This window comes from Triticum urartu, chromosome 7A (genome assembly GCF_056163025.1).
Source record: "Triticum urartu cultivar PI428250 chromosome 7A, HENAU_Tu73, whole genome shotgun sequence".
Classification (NCBI taxonomy): Eukaryota; Viridiplantae; Streptophyta; class Magnoliopsida; order Poales; family Poaceae; genus Triticum; species Triticum urartu.
The window spans coordinates 207,473,921-207,497,142 of NC_141879.1; positions in this window are offsets into that span (position 1 = coordinate 207,473,921).

Here is a 23,222-nt window from a genome sequence, read left to right on the forward strand (position 1 = left end):
TGTACTACCCATATCATCAATATTAATCAAGCAGAAGTAGGGTATTACCTCCATCGAGAGGGCCCGAACCTGGGTAAAACAAAGTGTCCCCTGTCTCCTGTTACCATCCGGCCTTGACGCACAGTTCGGTACCCCCTACCCGAGATCCGCCGGTTTTGACACCGACATTGGTGCTTTCATTGAGAGTTCCTCTGTGTGTCGCTTTTAGGCCCGATGGCTCCTTTGATCATCAACAACGATGCGGTCCAGGGTGAGACTTTTCTCCCCGGACAAATCTTCATCTTCTGTGGCTTCGCACTGCGGGCCAATTCGCTTCGCCTCCTTGAGCAGATCGAAAGCTACGCCCCTGGCCATCAGGTCAGGTTTGGAAGCCTAAACTACATGGCTGACATCCGCGGGGACTTGATCTTCGACGGATTCGAGCCACAGCCAAGCGTGCCGCACTATCTCGATGGGCATGATATAGCTCTGCCACCGAATAGCGCCTTGGAGGCCGCACACGCATCGGTTCCGACCATTGATTCGGAGCCTACTGCACCGATTGAGGATCAACGGTTAGACGCTGCCTCAGGGGCTGCGATCTCAGAGGCGATTGAGCCGAACCCCAGCCCCACACTCCGCATGGCCCGTGACTCCGAGGATCTGGATTCCTCTCCGAGCTCCGAGCCCCCCGCGCCCCTGCCGATCAAACCCGATTGGGCGCCAATAATGGAGTTCACCGCCGCGGACATCTTTCAGCACTCGCCCTTCGCTGACATCCTGAATTCTCTAAAGTCCCTCTCTTTATCAGGAGAGCCCTGGCCGGATTACGGTCAGCGAGGATGGGATACGGACGATGAAGAAATTCAAAGCCCACCCACCACCCACTTGGTAGCCACTGTCGACAATTTAAACGATGTGCTCAACTGCGACTCCGGAGACATCGACAGCATGGATGACGATGCAGGAGATACCGACGAACCAACGCCCATAGGGCATTGGACAGCCACCTCATCCCACGATGTGTACATGGTGGATACCCCTAAAGGAAGCGACAACGAGGGAAAAGGGGATGGGACGGGAGTTCGACCCCCCGAAAAGCAATCAAAGCGTCGGCGTAAACGCCAACCCAAGCCCCGCCTCGACAAAAACCCAGCCATAGAGCAGGACGAGCAGGCCTTAGAACAACCATCTGAGCAGGGCAACACGGATAGAGAAACCGAACATCCCTCCCCCGGCGAAAACGGCATCCCGGACAACCTCACGCCGAATAAACCTATGAAGCAGAAGAATCTCCACGAAAGGCTCGTTGCAACTGCATGCAGCCTAAAGAAGCAGAAGCGGAAGCTAAAAACAGCGGAAGACGCACTCTGGATTAGATGGAGCAAAGTAATCAATACCACAGATAAGTACGGCAACAGTCGCCGCACTAAAAGCTATCCGAAAAGAAAGCTACTGCCTGAATTCGACGAAGAGGCCCTAGAGCCCTCGCATTCAAAAAATTAAAAAGCCACACGGTTGGATAGACGACCCCATAAAGCGGCAAGCGACGCCGCACCTAAATCGGCATGCGACCCACTTAAGGATTCGCATCATGGCCCAGTCAGGTCCATTTATGGGCCAAGAAAGCAAGCTCTCGTAAGCAATGCTATGAAGCCATCGTCGGAATCCGGCACACCCAAATACAGGGGCGCCGCACACCCCCTATGTTTCACCGATGAGGTCCTGGACTATGAATTCCCAGAGGGATTCAAACCCGTAAACATAGAGGCATATGATGGAACAACAGACCCTGGTGTCTGGATCGAGGATTATATCCTCCACATACACATGGCTAGAGGAGATGATCTCCACGCCATAAAATATCTACCCCTTAAGCTTAAAGGGCCAGCCCGGCATTGGCTTAAAAGCCTTCCAGAAAACACAATTGGAAGTTGGGAAGAGCTCGAGGATGCTTTCCGAGCAAACTTTCAAGGGACCTATGTTCGTCCCCCGGATGCAGACGATCTTAGTCACATAAATCAACAACCTAGAGAATCAGCTCGGCAGTTCTGGAATAGATTCCTCACTAAAAAGAATCAGATAGTCGACTGTCCGGACGCCGAAGCCTTAGCAGCTTTCAGGCATAATGTCTGAGACGAATGGCTCGCCAGACACCTCGGCCAAGAAAAGCCACGAACAATGGCCGCACTAACAAGCCTCATGACCCGCTTTTGTGCAGGGTAGGACAGCTGGTTGGCAAGGTGCAACCCCAGCAACCCAAGTACATCCGAAACCAGGGATGGAAACGGAAAACCACGACGCAACAAGGACCGTCGCTGGACTAAGGACAAAAGTCCGAAGAGCACGGCAGTCAATGCCGGATTCAAAGGCTCACGACAAAATCAAGAAAAATCGCCCCCCCCAGGATAACAGGGACATCCATCCAACCTAAATAAAATCCTGGACAGGATATGTCAGATACACAGTACTCCCGGGAAGCCTGCTAACCATACCCACGGAGACTGTTGGGTTTTCAAACAATCCGGCAGACTCAATGCCGAACACAAGGGGCTCGACACACCAAGCGAAGACGAGGACGAACCCCAAAAGCAGAGCACCAGGAAACAAAAGAACTTCCCACAGGAAGTAAAAATAGTGAACTCACTTCACATAACAAAACGTGCAGCGCCCGTAAAGGTACGCACCACACGGCCCATCCCCAAAGGGTCCTGCCACTGGTTGTCAAAACTGATCATCTTCGATCAGCTAGATTATTCTAGGATTATCAAGAATGTAGGCTGGACTGCCTTGATACTCGATCCAATAATTGGCGGACTCAAGTTTTCAAATGTCCTTATGGACGGCGGCAGTGGACTAAACCTGATATATCAGGATACAATCCAGCACATGGGGATAAACCCAACAAGAATCCACCGCAGCAAAACCTCCTTTCAAGGGGTAATACCTGGTCCGGACACCCATTGTACGGGTTTTCTCCGGCTCACAGTCACATTCGGCTCTGCCGATAACCTCTGTCGCGAAAAGCTAACCTTCCATATCATCCCGTTTTCAAGTCGCTATCAAGCACTACTGGGACGCGAAGCTTTCGCTCGCTTTAACGCAATACCGCATTATGCATCTCTTACGCTCAAGATGCCCGGTCCACGAGGCATCATCTCTTTGAAGGGGAAGCACTAAAGTGCGCCTCCCCAATCGGAGGACTGTGCGGCCGCTTTGACAGCCCCACAGCAAAATGGCCTCACCGGCCAAAAAAACTTCAAAATAGGTCATTTAAAGACAACGAACGCGGATAGACGAGTTCGGTGCAAAATCAACGTTGATGCAGGCCTAGAAGCCATGTACCCCAGCACTAGGGGCTCCACGCATATACAATAAGAGACAATAAAGCTCAAACTTATATATCTTACTTTATACTTTGCTTATTTTAAACTTTCTCGGCACGACTCGTTTTCAACTCAGTTCCTCTCTTTTACAGATGAACGTCGTGCGGCGCCCGTCCAGGATATGGCACAACGGAGACACAGGCGCAGACGTGCAGTAGGGACCCGTCCTAAAGGATTCTTTTTAGATTAAGACCCTGCGTAAACCTTTTTTACTGTCTCTTGTTGTTACACATCCCCTAGTTTTCTCTTTCTAATATAACCAAGGAGGAGGCTGGCGTCTTGGCATATGGCCACGTCAGAATTTTTGCACGTACCTGGACACTAGGGGCTTTTTTTAATAGAGGGTGTTGTTAGGCCCGCACTCATAAAGACCGAACACCTTAGGGAGTGTTCAGCGTCGCGAGTTTTGGCATTATATGCATCAGCTCCGAATCATGTCTTTGGTCAAATGTTGGGTTGCCCGGCTCCTGAGTTCGGCTACCTTATGTTCCGCTCTATCGGCTAAGGTAGCACCAGGAGAACTACTGCGATTGTGCCCCCGGTTCGGCCAGGGCGAGCACCTCAGTAGAGAAAGCCGAAAACTGACTGTCATGATATAGTGTGAGACTGGTCAGCCACTCGATGACCGATCGGAATCTATCGGATTCCTCCGCTTTAACAAAGGGCCGCTTCCCGGTCAGGCACATATGCGCCCTGAATTCGGACGAGCGCAGTTGCCAACAAGGAGCTACCTAAAGAGTCTCATTTTCACACTCCTATGGCTAAGTGAAAGTGTTAAAGCATTATAGTCCGGTTGCCTGGCCCGCTGCGCTATCACCTCCTTTGTAGGACCAAGACGTTGGGTTAAGTGTGAAAATGCGTCTTCTGCGAGCACCCCCGCACTATGTGCGTGGGGGCTGAAGCCAACGACTGCCATCTTTCAGATTCTATATATATATATACACACACACACACATATATATATATATATATATATATATATATCTTAAAACGGCCGCATAGAAGGTGTTAATAATACTTGGAGGCACAAGTATGAAAAAGGCCACTACAATTTATCAAAATACTACTTTTCAATTACATATGCTATCATAACATAGCATCTTTCGAGCACTGCGTCTCTATTACACGAGCGCCTTCAAGGACTTCCTGAAAATAGTACTCGGAAGATACTCGGCTTTTGTCCGAATCTCGGGACGCAACAACGGTGGTCTCCATCTCTGCCCAGTATGTCTTGACACGGGCAAGAGCCATCCTTGCGCCCTCTATGCATGCTGACCTCTTCATTGCATTAATACGCGGCACCGCGTCAAGGAATTGCTGCACCAAGCTGAAATAACTCTTCGGCTCCGATCTCCCCGGCCATAGATGATCCATGACGTACTTCATGGCGAGTCTGGACAACCTATTCAGTTCGTCCCATTGAGCCAAACGATCATCCACTGCCAGTGGACGCTCTGGACTATGAAACTGCGACCAGAAAAGCTTTTCCACTTCGCAATCTTTCTGATCTCGAAAGTGTTCGGTCGCATCAGCGGCACTCGTTGCCAAGTCCAGATAGGTGTCCTCCACACTCCACATCCGGTCCAACGGAGCAAACTTCGGATCACAAAACATCCTCCGCAGCATAAAGGGCTTTCCAGCCGCAATCTGTTTGGCCTGACGCAGCTCCTCTTTCGCAGCTCTCATCACAGAGCGAGCGTCCTTGGCATCGGCAACGGCCTTCTCTAAGTCCGTCTGTCTTGCCTGATCTTCTTTCTCAAGAAGTTTGCAACGGTCTGCAGCGCTCTTTAACTTCTCGGCCATCTCGGCCATCTCTTCTTTGCTTCGGCAGTGAGCAGCCTGTGCGGCTCTCAACTCTTCAAGGGCCTTCTCGGCAGCCGCATCGCTTTTTCTGGCTTGCTCCTTAGCTCAGGCAAGTTCTGCCCTAAGATTCTCCACGGCGGCCGTACCATCTGCGTCAAGCACACAAATTGTAAGACACTGGCATAAAGCTCCTCTTACTTGATGCCGCCTGAAGAATTACATACCTTGAGCCTCATCAAGCCGCTTGTTGACAAGCGCGATGTCGGCATTTGCGACGTCTAGTTGCCGCTTTAGTTCGGCCACATCATAAGTTCGGCTTGATTCCGGACACCTCGCCACCTACATTCAAGGTCGACATCTTAGACCTGGGATTATGATCCTCTGCATGCCGTCATTTCTTGACAACGCGCAGAGTCTCAGGGGCTACTATCTATACAGGGCGCACGTTACTTATGCGCAACAGAAAAAAGTGTACATTATCTAAACGTACCTCAAAACTCATCAGTAAACTTTTGACGGCCTCATGCAATCCGCTTTCTGTGGATGAAATCCTTTCAATCACCGTGCCCATCCATGCACGGTCCTCCTCTGAGATAGAAGCTCGCCCCAGCAGAATCTTCAGCTCCTCCGGCCGAGCACCAGACAGTGCCGGACTTGTCCTATGGCCTCTTTCGAAGGTTGAACGCGGAGAGCCTTGGGGGGCCACATAGTCTTCTGCCCCTGCCGGATTTGGAGAAACCCTCCGCAACGACACCTCAGGGTCGCCCGCCTCACTAGGCGGGACGGCAGGGGGAGGCGTCCCGCTCTCCATCATCTCCGGAAGAAGATCCCCCAAAGACGAGCTCTGCTGAGAAGGGCTGAGGTCCGAGCTATAAGGTAAAATTTTGGTTAGTCCTCTCAGATATAAATCAAGGATTTCTCTCATCCTTCAAAAGGAAAACCTCTCTCTACTTACGGCTCGCTGGAGGGCTGATCCCCTTGAGGGCGTGGTCCGGCCGAGGAACTCCCCGGCATCAGACCCTCTGACGACGATTTTCTCCCCTGTTTCGAGGCCATGGTCTCCGGGTCGTCAGAGGTGGCTCTCTTCTTCCCCTTAGGAGAGGAATTGTCGGTTCCTCCCTTCGGAACAGCCTCCCTCAAGGAGGCCATAGTTTCCTTGTCCCCCCCCTCCAAAGGCATTTTCTCCAGCATCCTGACCAGCACGGGATCCAGCCTGGTTTGAGGAAGGGGAGCCAGACACCTGATCAGCTTTGTCGTCGCTATCCACTCCTGTTTAAAAGGATGACTCTTTTAGGGGCAAGTTTATGACAATTATACGAATAGAAGGTCTGGGCACAAGGTTGCTTACTTGAGTATCCGGGCGATTGCAGCTTAGGCATGCGTCCTCGGTTAAATCCGGACACATCTCTTGTGATCCGAAGAATAGTCTATACATCTCCGCGGGCGTTGCTCCCATAAAATGCTGGAGAGCTCGTGGTCCCTCTGGATAAAACTCCCACAGACGAAGGGAGCGACGTTTGCCGGGCAATGTTCGGCGAATCAGCATGACCTGCGTCACCTTGGCCAGGTTGAGGTCTCCTTTTAAGAGATCCCTAATGTGGCCCTGCAACAGGGGCACGTCTTTGGATAACCCCCAATTTAATCATTTGTTGACCCATGATGCTAGCCGTGGGGGGGGGGACCCGAGCGAAAGGCAGGAGGCACCACCCACTTGGCGCTCCTGGGAGTGGTGATATAGAACCACTCTCATTGCCACAAGCCGAGCTCCTCTTGAAAAGAGCCCTCGGGCCATGGAGCATCGGCATTCTTACTGATGACAGCACCTCGGCACTCTGCGTGCCGTCCCTCGATCATCTTCAGCTCCACTCCAAAAGCCTTGAGCCATAAACCGAAGTGAGGAGTAACACGGAGGAACGCTTCGCACACAACGATGAATGAGGAAATGTGGAGGATGGACTCCGGAGCTAAGTCATGAAATTCCAGCCCGTAATAGAATAGCAGCCCCCTCACGAAGGGATCCATCGGAAGCCTAACCCCCGAAGGAAGTGGGACATGAACACTACGCTCTCACCGGGCTGGGGATTGGGAATAGCCTGCCCTTGAGCAGGCAACCTATGCGGAATTTCGGCGGTCAAGAACTTAGCCTCTCTCAACTTTAGCACATGCTCCTCCGTGACGGAGGAGGGCATCCATCATCCTTGAAGGTCGGAACCGGACATTGTCGAAGGTCCGAAGCGCCTGGAATCTGAAGCCTAGGGTGTTGGAACTCGAGGCGACGTGCGAACTCGTTTGAGATTGGAAAAGGGAGTAAGGCCTTGGTCTCTTTATAAGAGGTTGAATACCAGGAGCCCTCCCCGTAACCGTTTGGGACTCGCCTTTAATCGAGAAAACATGCTAACGGGCACGGTTGGGTTACCCACGTCCGTATTGATGAGAATCCCATAAAGGGGGGCACACGATCTCTTCTTTGACAAGATGTGCCAAGGAAACCGCCTCGCAAAACATGCTGAGGTGGAAAAGTAAAAACGATTTGAGTAAAGGACTTGGCCGTAGTGTGATAGTGCACTATGGAATACGTCAGCAGATTTGATTTGTGTTAATATTATTATTCTCTCTAGGGCAATATGTGGAAGCTTATTTTGCAGAACCGGACACTACTCTTGGTGTTTACAAACCTTCTATGAAGGACTTGGAGGAGGAACCCGCCTTGCAATGCCGAAGACAATCTGCGCGCCGGACTCGTCGTCATTGAAGCCTGGTTCAGGGGCTACTGAGGGAGTCCTGGATTAGGGGGTGTTCGGGTAGCCGGACTATACCTTCAGCCGGACTCCTGGACTATGAAGATACAAGATTGAAGACTTCGTCCCGTGTCCGGATGGGACTTTCCTTGGCGTGGAAGGCAAGCTTGGCAATGCGCATATTCAAGATCTCCTACCATTGTAACCGACTCTGTGTAACCCTAACCCTATCCGGTGTCTATATAAACCAGAGGGTTGTAGTCCATAGGCAATCAACTCCATACACAACAATCATACCATAGGCTAGCTTCTAGGGTTTAGCCTCCTTGATCTCGTGGTAGATCTACTCTTGTACTACCCATATCATCAATATTAATCAAGCAGGAGTAGGGTATTACCTCCATCGAGAGGGCCCGAACCTGGGTAAAACAAAGTGTCCCCTGTCTCCTATTACCATCCGGCGTTGATGCACAGTTCGGGACCCCCTACCCGAGATCCGCCGGTTTTGACACCGACAGCGATGAATCTTGTTGTCTGATTTTTTTCTCCCCGAACGTGAATATATGGAGTTGGAGTTCAGGTCGGTGGAGGTCCAGAGGGTCCACAAGGACGGAGGGCGCGCCCCCACCCTTGTGGCCAGGGTGTGGGACCTCTTCACTTGATTCTTTTGCCGATTTTTTTTATTAATTCCAAAACTAATCTCTGTAAATTTTCAGGTCATTCCGAGAACTTCTATTTCTACACAAAAATAACACCATGGAAATTCTGCTGAAAACAATGTCAGTCCGGGTTAGTTCCATTCAAATCATGGAAATTAGGTTCCAAAACAAGGGAAAAAGAGTTTGGAAAAGTAGATACGATGGATACGTATCAATTCCCCCAAGCTTAACCCATTGATTGTCCTCAAGCAATTCAGTTGACAAACTGAAAGTGATAAAGTCTACAAACTTTGTTTGATCTTGTTGTTGCAAATATGTAAAACCGACATTCAAGTTTTCAGCAAAGATTATGAACTAACCACATTCAAAATAACATTTAGGTCTCACATTTACTCATATCAATGGCATAATCAACTACCGAGCAATAATAATAAATCTCGGATGAAAACACTTCTTCAAAACAAACACGATATGATATAACAAGATGGTATCTCGCCAGCCCTTTCTGAGACCGCAAAACATAAATGCAGAGCACCTCTCAAGATAAAGGACTGACTAGACATTGTAATTCATGGTAAAAGAGATCCAGTCATAGTCATACTCAATATAAATTAATAACAATGCATACAAATGACAGTGGTGCTCTCTAATTGGCGCTTTTTATAAGAGGATGAGGACTTAGCAATAAAAGTAAATAGATAGGCCCTTTGTAGAGGGAAGCGGGGATTTGTAGAGGTGTTAGAGCTCGAGTTTTTAAATAGATATAAATAATATTTTGAGCGGTATGCTTTCATCGTCAACATAAAAACAAAGATATCTCAGTATCTTGCATGCTAAATACATTATAGGTGGTTCCCAAACGGAATGGTAAAGTTTATACTCCCCCACCACCAACAAGCACACTCCATGGCTAGTCCGAAACAACGGGTAAATAGTCCTTGGGGAGTTTTGTTTGCAATTATTTTGATTTGATTCGAGCATGGGATTGGGCATCTGATAACCCACAAGTATAGGGGATCAACTGTAGCCTCTTTCGATAAGTAAGAGTGTCGAACCCAACGAGGAGCTAAAGGTAGAACAAATATTCCCTCAAGTTCTATCGACCACCGATACAACTCTACGCACGCTTGACGTTTGCTTTACTAGAAACAAGTATGAAACTATTTTGTAGGAATAAATCTATGAGTACTTTGTGGAAATAAAACTACGAATAAATTGCAAGGTAATAAAAGTGGAAAGCTTTTGTCAATAAGAATGTCATTTGTCCCTAGGAAATCGATAACAAGTACCGGTAATCATTCTTGTAATTTTATATGAGGGAGAGGCAAGAGCTAACATACTTTCTCTACTTGGATCATATGCACTTATGATTGGAACTCTAGCAAGCATCCACAACTACTAAAGATCATTACGATCGTGAAACCCAACCATAGCATTAAGTATCAAGTCCTCTTTACTCCCATACGCCATAGCGTACCTATCCGTGTTTAAGTTTCTGTCATTCTCGCAACATTGACAATAAGCAAACCATGAACATATTGCAATACCCTACAGCGAGGGCCCCTCACATTTGCGCGAGACGGAGGGCACCGTAGGATAGCACCATAAGTAAAATATACAATCATACCAACCAAGATCACGATTAACTCACAGGACAAAACGGATCTACAAACATCATAGGACAACCATAGATCATTGGGAAATAATATAGGGAGTTGAGCACCATGTTTAAGTAGCGATTATAGTGGGGAGGTGAGGTGTTACACCGCTGCAAAGAGGGGGAGAGAGTTGGTGTTGACGGTAGCAAGATTGTTGATGTAGATCATTGTCCCGATCATTGCCCCGGTGGCACTCTGGCGCCACCGGAAGCGAGGGGGAGAGAGCCCCCTCCTTATTCTTCTTCCTTGGCCTCCTCCCTAGGTGGGAGAAGGATTTCCCCTCTGGTTCTTGGCTCCCATTGCATTGGAGGGGCGAGATCCCCTCCAAGGTTGGATCTCCCTCTCTGTTCTCTTCTGTTTCACGTTACCCAGATCTGGCCAAAAACCATTTCTTATATTCCCGGAGATCCGTAACCCCAATTGCGCTGAGATTTTAACACATTTTTTCCGGATATAAGCTTCATTGTGCCTGAAGTAGAAGTCCAACCGACGTACAAGGTGGGTACAACCCACCACCACGCGCCAGGCTCCTGGACCGTGTGCTGGTGTATTGTGCCCTGTGTGGGCCTCCGTTTATGGTGATTCCAACTCCCAAAAATCACATATATTCCAAAATAATTCTTCATAAATTTTCATCGCGTTTGGACTTTGTTTGATATGGATACTCTGCGATACAAAAAACATGCAGAAAACAGGAAGTAGCACTGGATATTGGATCAATAGGTTAGTCCAATAAATTATATAAAAAGTTGCCAAAAGTATGTGAAAGTGGTATAATATTGGCATGAAACAATCAAAAATTATAGATACGATGGAGATGTATCAGCATCCCCAAGCTTAATTCCTGCTCGTCCTCGAGCAGGTAAATGATAAAAAAAATTGATGTGGGATGCTACCTAGCATCAACTTGATCATATATCTAATCATGGCATGAATATTAAGACATAAGTGATTCAAAGCAATTTTCTATAATTTGACATAAAGACATCAATACTCAGGCATGCCAACAAACATTCATGTCTTTCAAAATATCAATGCTAAAGAAAGTTATCCCTACAAAATCATATAGTCTTGTCCCGCTCTGTCTTCTTAACACAAAGTATTTATCATGCACAACCCCGATGACAAGCCGAGCAATTGGTTCATACTTTTTAACGCGCTTCAGCTTTTTCAACCCTTACACAATACATGAGCGCAAGCCATGGATATAGCACTACGGGTCCAATAGAGGATGATGATAGGGGTAAATATAGAGAAGACAAAAAATAAGAAAGTCTCACACCGATGCGGCTAACCAACGGGCTATGGAGATGCCCATCAATTGATATCAATGTGAGGAGTAGGGATTGCCATGCAACAGATGCACTAAGAGCTATAAGTGTATCAAAGCTCAATATGAAAACTAAGTGGGTGTGCATCTAATCCTATAATGAAAAATTCCCACTAGTATATGAAACTGACAACATAGGAGACTCTCCAGATGAAAAACATGGTGCTACTTTGTAGCACAAGTGTGGTAAAGGATACTAACAATGCCCCCTCTCTGTTTTTTTGTTCTTTTTTCTTCTACTTTTTTCTTTTCCTTTTTTCTTTCCTTTTTTCTATTTCTTTTATTTTCATATTTTTTTCTCTCATTGTCCGAAGTCTCATCCCGACTTGTGGGGGAATCCTAGTCTCCATCATCCTTTCCTCACTGGGCATTGCTCTAAAAATGAATAATGATGATCATCACACTTCTATTTACTTATAGCTCAAAAGAAAATAAAAATTACAACTCAATACCTATGACAAAGTATGACTCTGTATGAATGCCTCTGGCAACGATCTTGCATTACATGTATGAAAAATGATTACCGGTGGCTGAGCCACAACTACTATGCTAGTTATATGATCATGCAAAGCAATATGACAATGAATGCTCAAGTCATCAAATGGAAGCGGTGGAAGTTGCATGGCAATATATCAAGGAATGGCCATGGAAAAGCCATAATAGGTAGGTATGGTGGCTGTTTTGAGGAAGATATAATAAGCTTATGTGTGATAGAGCATATCATGTTATGGGGTTTGGATGCACCTACGAAGTTTGCACTACTTCTTGATGTGAGAAAGGGCAATGCACGGTACCATAGAGGCTAGCAAATTGCGGAAAGGTAAGAGTGCGTATAATCCATGGACTCACATTAGTCATAAAGAACTCATATACTGATTGCAAAAGTTTATTAGCCCTCGAAGCAAAGTACTACTACGCATGCCCCTAGGGGGATAGATTGGTAGGAAAAGACCATCGCTCGTCCCCGACCGCCACTCATAAGCAAGACAATCAATAATAAATCATGCTCCAACATTATAGCATAACGAGAGACTATACGTGCATGCTTCGGGAATCACAAACCTTGACACCAATATTCTTACTAACCACAACCGTTCACTAGTACCTCCCACATATTATCATCTCTATATCGCAAAACTATTGCAAGGAATCAAACATATCATATTCAGTGATCCATAAGTTTTATGTAGGATTTTATGAGTAACCATGCAATTGACCAATTCCTTTTGACTCTCTAAGTAGATATAAGTGAAGCATGAAAGCTTAATTCTTTCTACAAAAGACCATGCTCTAACAAATATAAGTGAAGCAAAAGAGCATTATTCAAACAACGGTTTTCCATGTGAAGAGAAACAGGCAATCCAAACTCCAAATGATATAAGTGAAGCACATGAAGCATTCTATAAAGCCACACTCAAAAGATATAAGTGAAGTGCAATGAGCATTCTATAAATCGACCATGGAATATCTCATACCAACATGGTGCATAAAATAAAAATGAAAACTAAAAGCAAAAGACGCTCCAAGATTTGCACATATCATGCGTACGGAATGAAACCGAAAACATACCGATACTTATTGAAGAAAGATGGGATGCAGATAACCCACAAGTATAGGGGATCGCAACAGTTTTCGAGGGTAGAGTATTCAACCCAAATTTATTGATTCGACACAAGTGGAGCCAAAGAATATTCTCAAGTATTAACTGTTGAGTTGTCAATTCAACCGCGCCTGAAAGACTTAATATCTGCTACAAAGTATTTAGTAGCAAAGTAATATGATAGTAGCGGCAACGGTAAGAAAAGTAACAATAGAAGTTTTGTAGTAATTGTAACAGTGGCAACGGAAAAGTAACTAGGCAAAGATCAATATGTGAAAAGCTGGTAGGCAATGGATCAGTGATGGATAATTATGTCAGATGCGATTCCTCATGCAACAGTTATAACACAGGGTGACACGGAACTAGCTCCAGTTCATCAATGTAATGTACGCGTGTATTCTGAATATAGTCATACGTGCTTATGGAAAAGAACTTGCATGACATGTTTTGTCCTACCCTCCCGTGGCAGCGGGGTCCTATTGGAAACTAAGGGATATTAAGACCTCCTTTTAATAGAGTACCGGACCAAAGCATTAACACTTAGTGAATACATGAACTCCTCAAACTACGGTCATCACCAGTAAGTATCCCGATTATTGTCACTTCGGGGTTAATGAATCATAACACATAATAGGTGACTATTGACTTGCAAGATAGGATGAAGAACTCACATATATTAATGAAAACATAATAGGTTCAGATCTAAAATCATGGTACTCGGGCCCTAGTGACAAGCATTAAGCATAGGAAAGTCATAGCAACATCAATCTCAAAACATAATGGATACTAGGGATCAAACCCTAACAAAACTAACTCGATTACATGATAAATCTCATCCAACCCATCACCTTCCAGCAAGCCTACGATGGAATTACTCATGCACGGCAGCGAGCATCATGAAATTGGTGATGGAGGAAGGTTGATGATGAAGATGGCGAGGGATTCCCCTCTCCAGATCCCCGAACGGACTCCAGATCAGCCCTCCTGAGAGAGATTAGGGCTTGGCTGTGGCTCCGTATTGTAAACTGCGATGAATCCTTCTCCCTGATTTTTTTCTCCCCAAACGTGAATATATAGAGTTGGAGTTGAGGTCGGTGGAGCACCAGGGGGCCCACGAGGCAGGGGGCGCGCCTGGGGGGGGGGGGGGGGGGGTAGGCACGCCGCCACCCTCATGGACATGGTGTGGCCCCCTGGGCTTGATTCTTTCTGCAGTAATTTTTATATATTCCAAATATATTCTCCGTTGATTTTCAGGTCATTCCGAGAACTTTTATTTCTGCACAAAAATAACACCATGGCAATTATGCTGAAAACAGCGTCAGTCCGGGTTAGTTCCGTTCAAATCATGCAAGTTAGAGTCCAAAACAAGGGCAAAAGTGTTTGGAAAAGTAGATACGTTGGAGACGTATCAACTCCCCCAAGCTTAAACCTTTGCTTGTCCTCAAGCAATTAAGTTTATAAACTAAAATTGATAAAGAAAAACTTTTACAAAACTATGTTTGCTCTTGTTGTTGTAAATATGTAAAGCCAGCATTCAAGTTTTCAGCAAAGATTATGAACTAGCCATATTCACAATAACATGTAGGTCTCATGTTTACTCATATCAATGGCATAATCAACTAGCGAGCAATAATAATAAATCTCGGATGACAACACTTTCTCAAAACAATCATAATATGATATAACAAGATGGTATCTCGCTAGCCCTTTCCGAGACCGCACAACATAAATGCAGAGCACCTCTGAACATCAAGGGCTGACTGGAAATTATAATTCATGGTAAAAGAGATCCAGTCAAGTCATACTCAACGTAAACTAATAATAATACATGTAAATGACAGCGGTGCTCTCCAACTGGTGCTTTTTAATAAGGGGATGATGACTCAACATAAAAGTAGATAGATAGGCCCTTCACAGAGGGAAGCAGGGATTTGTAGAGGTGCCAAAGCTCGATTTTGAAATAGAGATGAATAATATTTTGAGCAGTATACTATCATTGTCAACATAACAACCGAGAGATCTCGATATCTTTCATGCTACATACATTATAGGTGGTTCCCAAGCAGAATGGTAAAGTATATACACCCCACCACCACCAACAAGCATCAATCCATGGCTTGCCAGAAACTATGGGTGCCTCCAACTAACAACAATCCTGGGGAGTTTTGTTTGCAATTATTTTGATTTGATTGGAGCATGGGACTAGGCATCCCGGTGACCAGCCATTTTCTCATGAGTGAGGAGCGGAGTCCACTCCTCTTGAGAATAACCCGCCTAGCATGGAAGATATAGACATCCCTAGTTGATACATGAGCTATTCGAGCATACAAAACAGAATTTCATTTGAAGGTTTAGAGTTTGGCACATACAAATTTACTTGGAATGGCGGGTAGATACCGTATATAGGAAGGTATGGTGGACTCATATGGAATAACTTTTGGGGTTTATGGAGTTGGATGCACAAGAAGTATTCCCGCTTAGTACAAGTGAAGGCTAGAAAAAGAGTTGGAGGCGACCAGTTAGAGAGCGACAATAGTCATGAACATGCATTAAAATTAGACAACACTGAATGCAAGCATGAGTAGGATATAAATCACCATGAACATAAATATCATGGAGGTTATATTTATTTTGTTTCAACTACATGCGTGAACATGTGCCAAGTCAAGCCACTCGAATCATTTAAAGGAGGATACCACCCTATCATACCACATCACAACCATTTTAATTGCATGTTGGCATGCAAGGTAAACCATTATAAACTCCTAGCAAATTAAGCATGGCATGAGCAACTATAATCTCTAATTTTCATTGCAAACATGTTTCATTCATAATAAGCTGAATCAGGAACGATGAACTATTCATATTTACAAAAACAAGAGAGGTAGTTCATAGCAGCTTCTCTCATCTCAATCAGTTCATCATATATCGTCATTATTGCCTTTCACTTGCCCAACCGAATGGTGTGGATAATAATAATAGTGCACGTGCAATGGACTAAGCTGGAATCTGCAAGCATTCAATACAAGGGAGAAGACAAGGTAATATGGGCTCTTGGTTGAATCAACAATAATGCATATGAGAGCCACTCAACATTTTCATTATGGTCTTCTCCTCTCGACCCCCCAAATAAAAGAAAATAAACAAAACTATTTACACTGGAATGCTCCCAACAAGCAAAAGAAGAACGTGAAATCTTTTTGGGTTTTCTTTTAATTATTACTACTACATGCATTGAAAATAAACTAGCTAAAAGCTACAACTAATTTTTTTTGTTTTTCTTAAGGTTTTTCAAACACACAAGAAGATAGCTTAAAAAGAAATTAAACTAGCATGGATGATACAATGAAAAAGTATGAGCACCGACAACTAGCATGAGGGTGTGAACATGAATGTAATGTTGGCGAGGAATAAATACTCCCCAAGCTTAGGCTTTTCGCCTAAGTTGGTCTATGGCCACGACTTCCTCCGTCCTCCTCTCGTACTCGTTCGCCTCCTCCCTGGTTATAACATATCTCCTTTTTGTCTGAAAGTCAAAGAAAGCAGGAGCAGGGAGAGCAACATGGATAGTGTGACTCCTGTCAGAGATTAGTCGGTACTGGAGGAACTGGTCATTCCTCTCAACGAACTTACGATGAACCATAGCATTATAATCTATATAAGCAGGAGGCAATTGAATATCATTCTAATGTATGGGTATCTCAAGAAAATTAGCTACACGAGTCGCATAAATTCCACCAAACAAGTCTCCAATAATACTTTTATGATGCAACCTACGTGCAACAATGGCCCCCAAGTTATATTGTTTATCACCTAATACAGCACTCTTGAGGACACTAAGATCTGGAACGCACATGTGACATGCCTCATCCTTACCATTAATGCATCTACCTGTAAAGAGAGAGAAATAATGTATGGCAGGAAAATGAATGCTCCCTATGGTAGCTTGTGTTATTTCTCTAGATTGCCACACAGTGATACTAGCAAGAAATTCTTTAAATTCAGATTTGCGAGGTTCACTAACACTACTCCACTGTGGGAGGTTGCAAGAAGTATTATAGGATTTATCATACTGATCAAATAGGACAGTGTGAGAATTGCGTGATGATGTAAATTTAAATCTTCTCACAAAGGAATCAGTTAGGTGATAATATTGGGGGCACTTATCTGACACAAAGCCCTCAAGTTCAGCATTACACACATACGCGTCAAATTCCTCCTTAATTCCTGCTTGGACCATAAAATCTTCTGACGGCCATTCACAAGGCCACACTTGAGCTTCTCTTGGTAGTTCATAGTCCGGCTCACGTATAGCGGGCCTGGGTCCTTGCTTCTTTGAGGAACCACCTTGGTAAATTTTCCTAAACATATTTCTTCCTCTCAAAAATTTCTGAAATTTTTAGTAACTCAAAATAAAAGTGAACCAAGCTCAACAAAATTGATAGCAACTACTCCTACAAGTGTCTAGAGGCTATATCATGCATTAAAAATACTTTTGATAACATAAATTTGACATGCAAGCTCAAGAACAGGGTCACCTAAGCAGCAAAAATTTGCAATAAATAAAGAACTAGAACAAAAACTAATTGGACCATTGGAGGAGTCACATAGCGAAGAACAATCCCCCAAAGCAGTTTTGTGAGTGGAGCTTTGAGCAAGGAGATCGAAAATGGCAGCTAGATGAGCTAGAACACGGGTTTGAGCTGGTGGATGATTTTTTTCTGGAGGAAGACGAAGTGTGTGGGTGTAAGAATAAGTGGAGGGGACCCACGTGGGGTCCACGAGGGAGGGGGGCGCGCCCTCCACCCTCATGGGCACATGGTGGGTCCCCCTGGTGTGTTCTCAGTGCCAAAAATTCTAGAAAAAATCATATTAAATTTTCAAGGCATTTGTAGAACTTTTATTTTCGGGGTATTTTTTGTTGCAAGGATAATTCAGAAAACAGACAGAAAATACTATTTTTACTTTATTTAATCTAAATAAAGGAAAGTAAAAGGAGGGTATAGAGAGTTGTGCTTTCTAACTTCATCCATGTCATGCTCATCAAAAGAAATCCACTAACAAGGTTGATCAAGTCTTGTTAACAAACTCATTCCAAATTGCATGAAACCGGAGAAATTTCGAATAACACTAGGTTACCTCAACTGGGATATGCACATCCCCAACAATAAGAATATCATATTTCTTCTTGATAGTAGGAAGAGGAAATTCAAAACCTCCAATAGTAATCGTTGAAATTTTTCCAATTGAATTGATACTATGGACTTGCGGTTGTTTCCTCGGAAAGTGTACCGTATGCTCATTACCATTAACATGAAAAGTGACATTGACTTTGTTGCAATGAATAATAGCCCCTGCAGTATTCAGAAAGGGCTACCAAGAATAATAGACATACCATCATCCTAGGGAATTTTCGGATCACGGGTTCCAGCAAAACCCTCAAGGTTCGAACACTGGGGTGCGCACGAAGATCTCCCCCTATCGATCCACGTCCAAGCTTCGCTAGATCTCACGGACTAACTTCGACGAACTCGCAACACGAAGGACACAAGATTTATACTAGTTCGGGCCACCGTTGTGGTGTAATACCCTACTCCAGTGTGGTGGTGGTGGATTGCCTCTCGGGTTGAGGATGAACAGTACAAGGGGAAGAACAGCCTTCCGAGGAGATGTGTTCTTGTGCTTGGTGGACCTGTGGGTGTTCTGGTATCCCCTTTTTCTATGGTGGTGTCTAGTCCTATTTATAGTGGCCTTGGTCCTGTTCCAAAATATTGAAAGGGGACAGCTAGTACAAGCTATCCTGATAAAAGCAGTCTTCGCCTACCAAAGGCTCTGGTGGTGACGTCGTCCTGGGCTCCACGGTGACCCCCGTCCCGCCGTCCTGCCGGTCTTGGTCTCGTTGCACCAATATGGAAACCTTTGCTTGACGCCTCGGTACTCCGCGCGTGCGCTTGCTCCCTTAGCACCAGAGAGGAAACAAGGACACTTTGAAACCTCGCAAAGTTTGCCTCGCCTTGAACTCTCTTCCCCTCGCGAGCCAGCCTGGTGAGGCCGCTCCAGAGGAGGTCTTGTGTCGCCCGACTCGTGAGGCTTGGCCCCTCGCGAGGGTCTTGCGTGCCTGCTAGTGAGGGTGGGCCGTACGGGTCCGCTCGCAGACCCACGCCGTGGGCCGCAGGCAGGCAAGTCTAGGGACCCCCGTTCCTAGAACGCCGACAGTAGCCCCCGGGCCCAAGGCGTGCTCGGGCTTGGCTTCGAGGCGAAGCCAAAGGACAAGGGTGAAGCACCATGGGCCTCAATAGCCTGCGGCCTTGGTCGATGCGTGGCGGTTGATTGGACATGGGCGTCTCCGCTTCCCCATGCTGCCTCGGCAATTGCCCGACTTGACAAGTCCCTGCGACATGCAAGGAAAACCATCATTACCTATGATCGTGGGGGGTGCTGGTTGGCCTTCTCCTGGTATAAATGGGAGGGGGCGGAGCCCCCGTCGCCCATCTTTCGTCTGCCTCTTCCGCTTCTTTTCCTTCCTTGCCCCATTACCGCTACCAATGGCGCTGTCGAGGAGGTTCACTGTCGCGGAGAAGGGGAAGGACACTGGCGAGGGGCCCGGCTCTCCGGTGCCCAAGCGTGGACGCGGCCGTCCCCGCAAGCACACCGCGACCCCCGCCGCGGCCCCGCGCGGCCGTGGTGGTGCCTCTTTGCGGGGCAGGGGTCGCTCCAGTCGTGGCGGCCCTCTTGATGAAGGAGATGTGATGTGGTCGCGCAGCCTCCCCGGCCGCGCTTCCACTCGGCGGAGATGCTGCCGGAGTTCGTCGTTTGGTCAGAGAACCCGGCCGGCAACTGGCTTCAGCTCCCGCGCTTCTTCGCCGATGAGCTGCCGGCCTCAGGTCCAGGTGGGCTTTGGCTACAAGCAGACGGTTGCTGTAGTAGGGCTTCCTGGGTCGCGGTCGAGGCTCTGCCACGCGCAAAATAGCTCTGGCCCACGGTTGACAAACGTTCGCCCGTGCGCGCGGCCTGGGTAGGCGGTGCACCCTCCACTTCAAATACGACGGTGACGCGACCCTCTGTGTGAGGGTGTTTGGGGAAGATGGTCGCCGCGTCGGGTGCTGCTCCGAGGTGAACACGGCGAGGAGGTGCACAGCCTTGGCGACGGCCGCGACAAGGATGAGGGCGAACCCGCCCTTGGTGCCGACCGCGTCTCGTCCGGCTATGGCAGCTCTTCCCCCAGCGACAGCTCCAGCAGTAGCGGCTACGACCAGCCGCCACGCCGTCGTGCCCACTTCGAAGACAGTGGCGGGTCATCTCATCTCCGCGCCTCCGTGAAGTGCGAGGAGGGGTCCGGCTGAGTTCAGGACGGCGCTAGGACCTGCCCTCGTGGACCGCTGTAGGCGCCGCTTATATTTTGTTCTTCTTTTCCTTCCTGCATCAGAAAGAAACCAGAATGGGCCCCGGAGGGGCGTGTATCGAACTATGATCTCAATTGTTATGTTATGTTTGCCGTTCTTGTGCTGTGTCGCAACATCGTCGTTTTATGTAGGGATAACTTAGCTTGACTTGATTGGAGTGGCCTCCTCCTCAAGAGGCGCTTTCTTCCTGGTACCTGTCGAGGCCTCCTTGATCTGATATTCGCTTAGAACTGTAAAAAATTCGTCAAGAGGTTTATCGTTCACCCGGGGCTTGGTCATAGGCGCCGCTGGCCTTGACCCGGCGCCTCGCGTCGCGAGACCCATGGGGCACGGATTAGGAGAGGTGCACCAGCTTGTGGGCTCGAACGAGGGTGCCTCGTGAAAAGACATAAGGTGGAAGCTCAAGCTCACGAAGGTGCCTGTTCAGCCTCCTCGCGAGGGACGCGCGAGAGAGTACAGGTCGACCAAAGAGATGAAGGTAGAAACAGAGGCAGAAAGCGATAGGACGAGATCGACAAGAGGCACCAGAAAGGAAATTTCAATTGAAAGAGGGGCGAGCCAACTTCGGAAAGCAAATGAAAAGTCGTGTTCGGCACCTAGTCTAGTCTTCGACGTCTTCTCACCAGCGCGGAGCTAATTGCTGCCACTCGGCGTGGGAGGGAGCCCCCGAGGCCCAAGGGTGGCACTCCTGAGACTCCAGGGCATGTACAACCCCACTCGTTATTACATGAGAGTGTCATTGGCGGCGATTCTTCACAGGCACGAGGCCTTGCTTCGCAGGCACTGGGCCTTTCTCCACAGGCACCGGGCCTTCTTCATAGGCATTGGGCCTTTCTTCATGGGTAGAACTTCCAGAGGTGTTTGATGTTCCAGGCGTTCTGGACGGGTACCCTGTCCTGCTCTCCAGGCGCGCGGCGCCAGGCCTGGAGACGTGGACGACCTTGAACGGGCCCTCCCACATGGGTGAGAGCTTATGCAGCCCCTCCCTGGAGAGCACCCGCCTCAAGACAAGGTCACCCACCTCAAGAGTCCTGCAGTGGACGCTGCGACAGTGGTACCGCCGCAACGCCTGCTGGTATCTTGCCACCCATAGTGCAGCTTCGCGGCAACGTTCCTCCCCAAGCATGAGGTACATCCCCCGAGTGGCGTCCTGCTGCGTCTCATCAAATGCTAGGACCCATGCAGAGCGATGCTTGACCTCGTGAGGGAGGACTGCTTCTGCTCCGTAGACGAGGAAGAACGGGGTTTCGCCCATTGGCTTGGTGGCGGTGGTACGGATCAACCACAACATAGACTGGAGCTCGTCGTGCCAGCCCCTGCCGCAGGCTTCGAGCTTCTTCTTGAAGGTCCTAGTCTTGAGGCCCCTCAGGACCTCCGCGTTGGCACGTTCTACTTGGCCATTGCTCCTGGGGTGTGCTACCGAAGCGTAGCAGATCTGCGTTCCAAGGTTAGCACAATATGACTGTCACACCCTAGCTAGTTCAAGCATTAGAGTGTGCATCATGTTTAAATTTCACTTAAATTTGAAATGGGGAAGGCAGAAACCCCCAACACCCACCTGGAAACAACTAGGGTTTACTAAAATTATTTTCAATGAACCTGAAATGCCCTTCTAAAAAGTTCACCCTCTTTGTCTTGGGTTAAAACCTCTGGCAAAATTGGTGCACATTTTTCTAGGTCAATAGAAGGTTATTGAATTAAATCATAAGTATTTGAATTTGGGCATTTAAATGCTATAAAATAATTTAAATGCCCAAATAATTCTAGAAATAAATGTTTGCTGTTGGAAATAATCTAAACAGAGCCCACAATTATTTTCAGGATTTTTGGAAATGTTTTAGTATTTTAATTAAAGCCCAACAGTTGCAGTTAAATAGAAAAACAGAAACAAATAAAAAAAGAGAGAGAGGGTAGCTACCTGGGCCTTACCTGTGCTGGCCCAGCCCACCTGGCTCGGCCTAGCCGACTGGCCCTGCCAGTCGTCGTCCTCCTCGCGCCAGAAGGACACGGAGCGCGTGGCCGGCGCCCGCGGCCACACGCCGGCCACCTCCTGCTTCTGCCGATGTCCTGGAGACGTCCAGGGATGCCACGCGACCCGCACGTCCCCCTCTCATCCTTGCTCACTCTCCCCCTCGTCTCCCTCACTCTCTCCCGCGATGCCCGAGCGCGTTCCTCGCCGCCGTTCGCCGTAGACGACGCCAGAGCCACCCCCTCGCCCCTCCGACAAGCCAAATTGCTCCGCCACGACGCCCTCGCCCTCCCCACCGAGCCACGCTTCGCCGGAGGCCATGCATCGCCGCTATCGCGCCGTCTTCAACCTCGGTACCCGCCGGACGCAGTTCATCGATTTGCCTCGCTCCGGTCGCCCCCGAGCCCACTGAGCTGCTCATCTACCTCCCTGTGAGCTCCGCCGACTTCCCCCTCTTCCTTCCCACGCATTTGCACCCTCTAGGCCATAGTTCCACCATGGCCGAAGCTCGTCTCCGCTCGAGCTCGTCGCCGGCGTCGCTCCGGCGACCATTTGGTCATCCCGTGCTATGCAACGTGCTTGCCGCATCGCGTAGTGCCTCGCTAGCGCCTCAGTTTCCGTGTTTGCACGCCGCAGCCCAAACCCCGCACATGGCCGAACTCCGGCCACCGCCTTGGAGCTCACCGTCGTTGTCTCC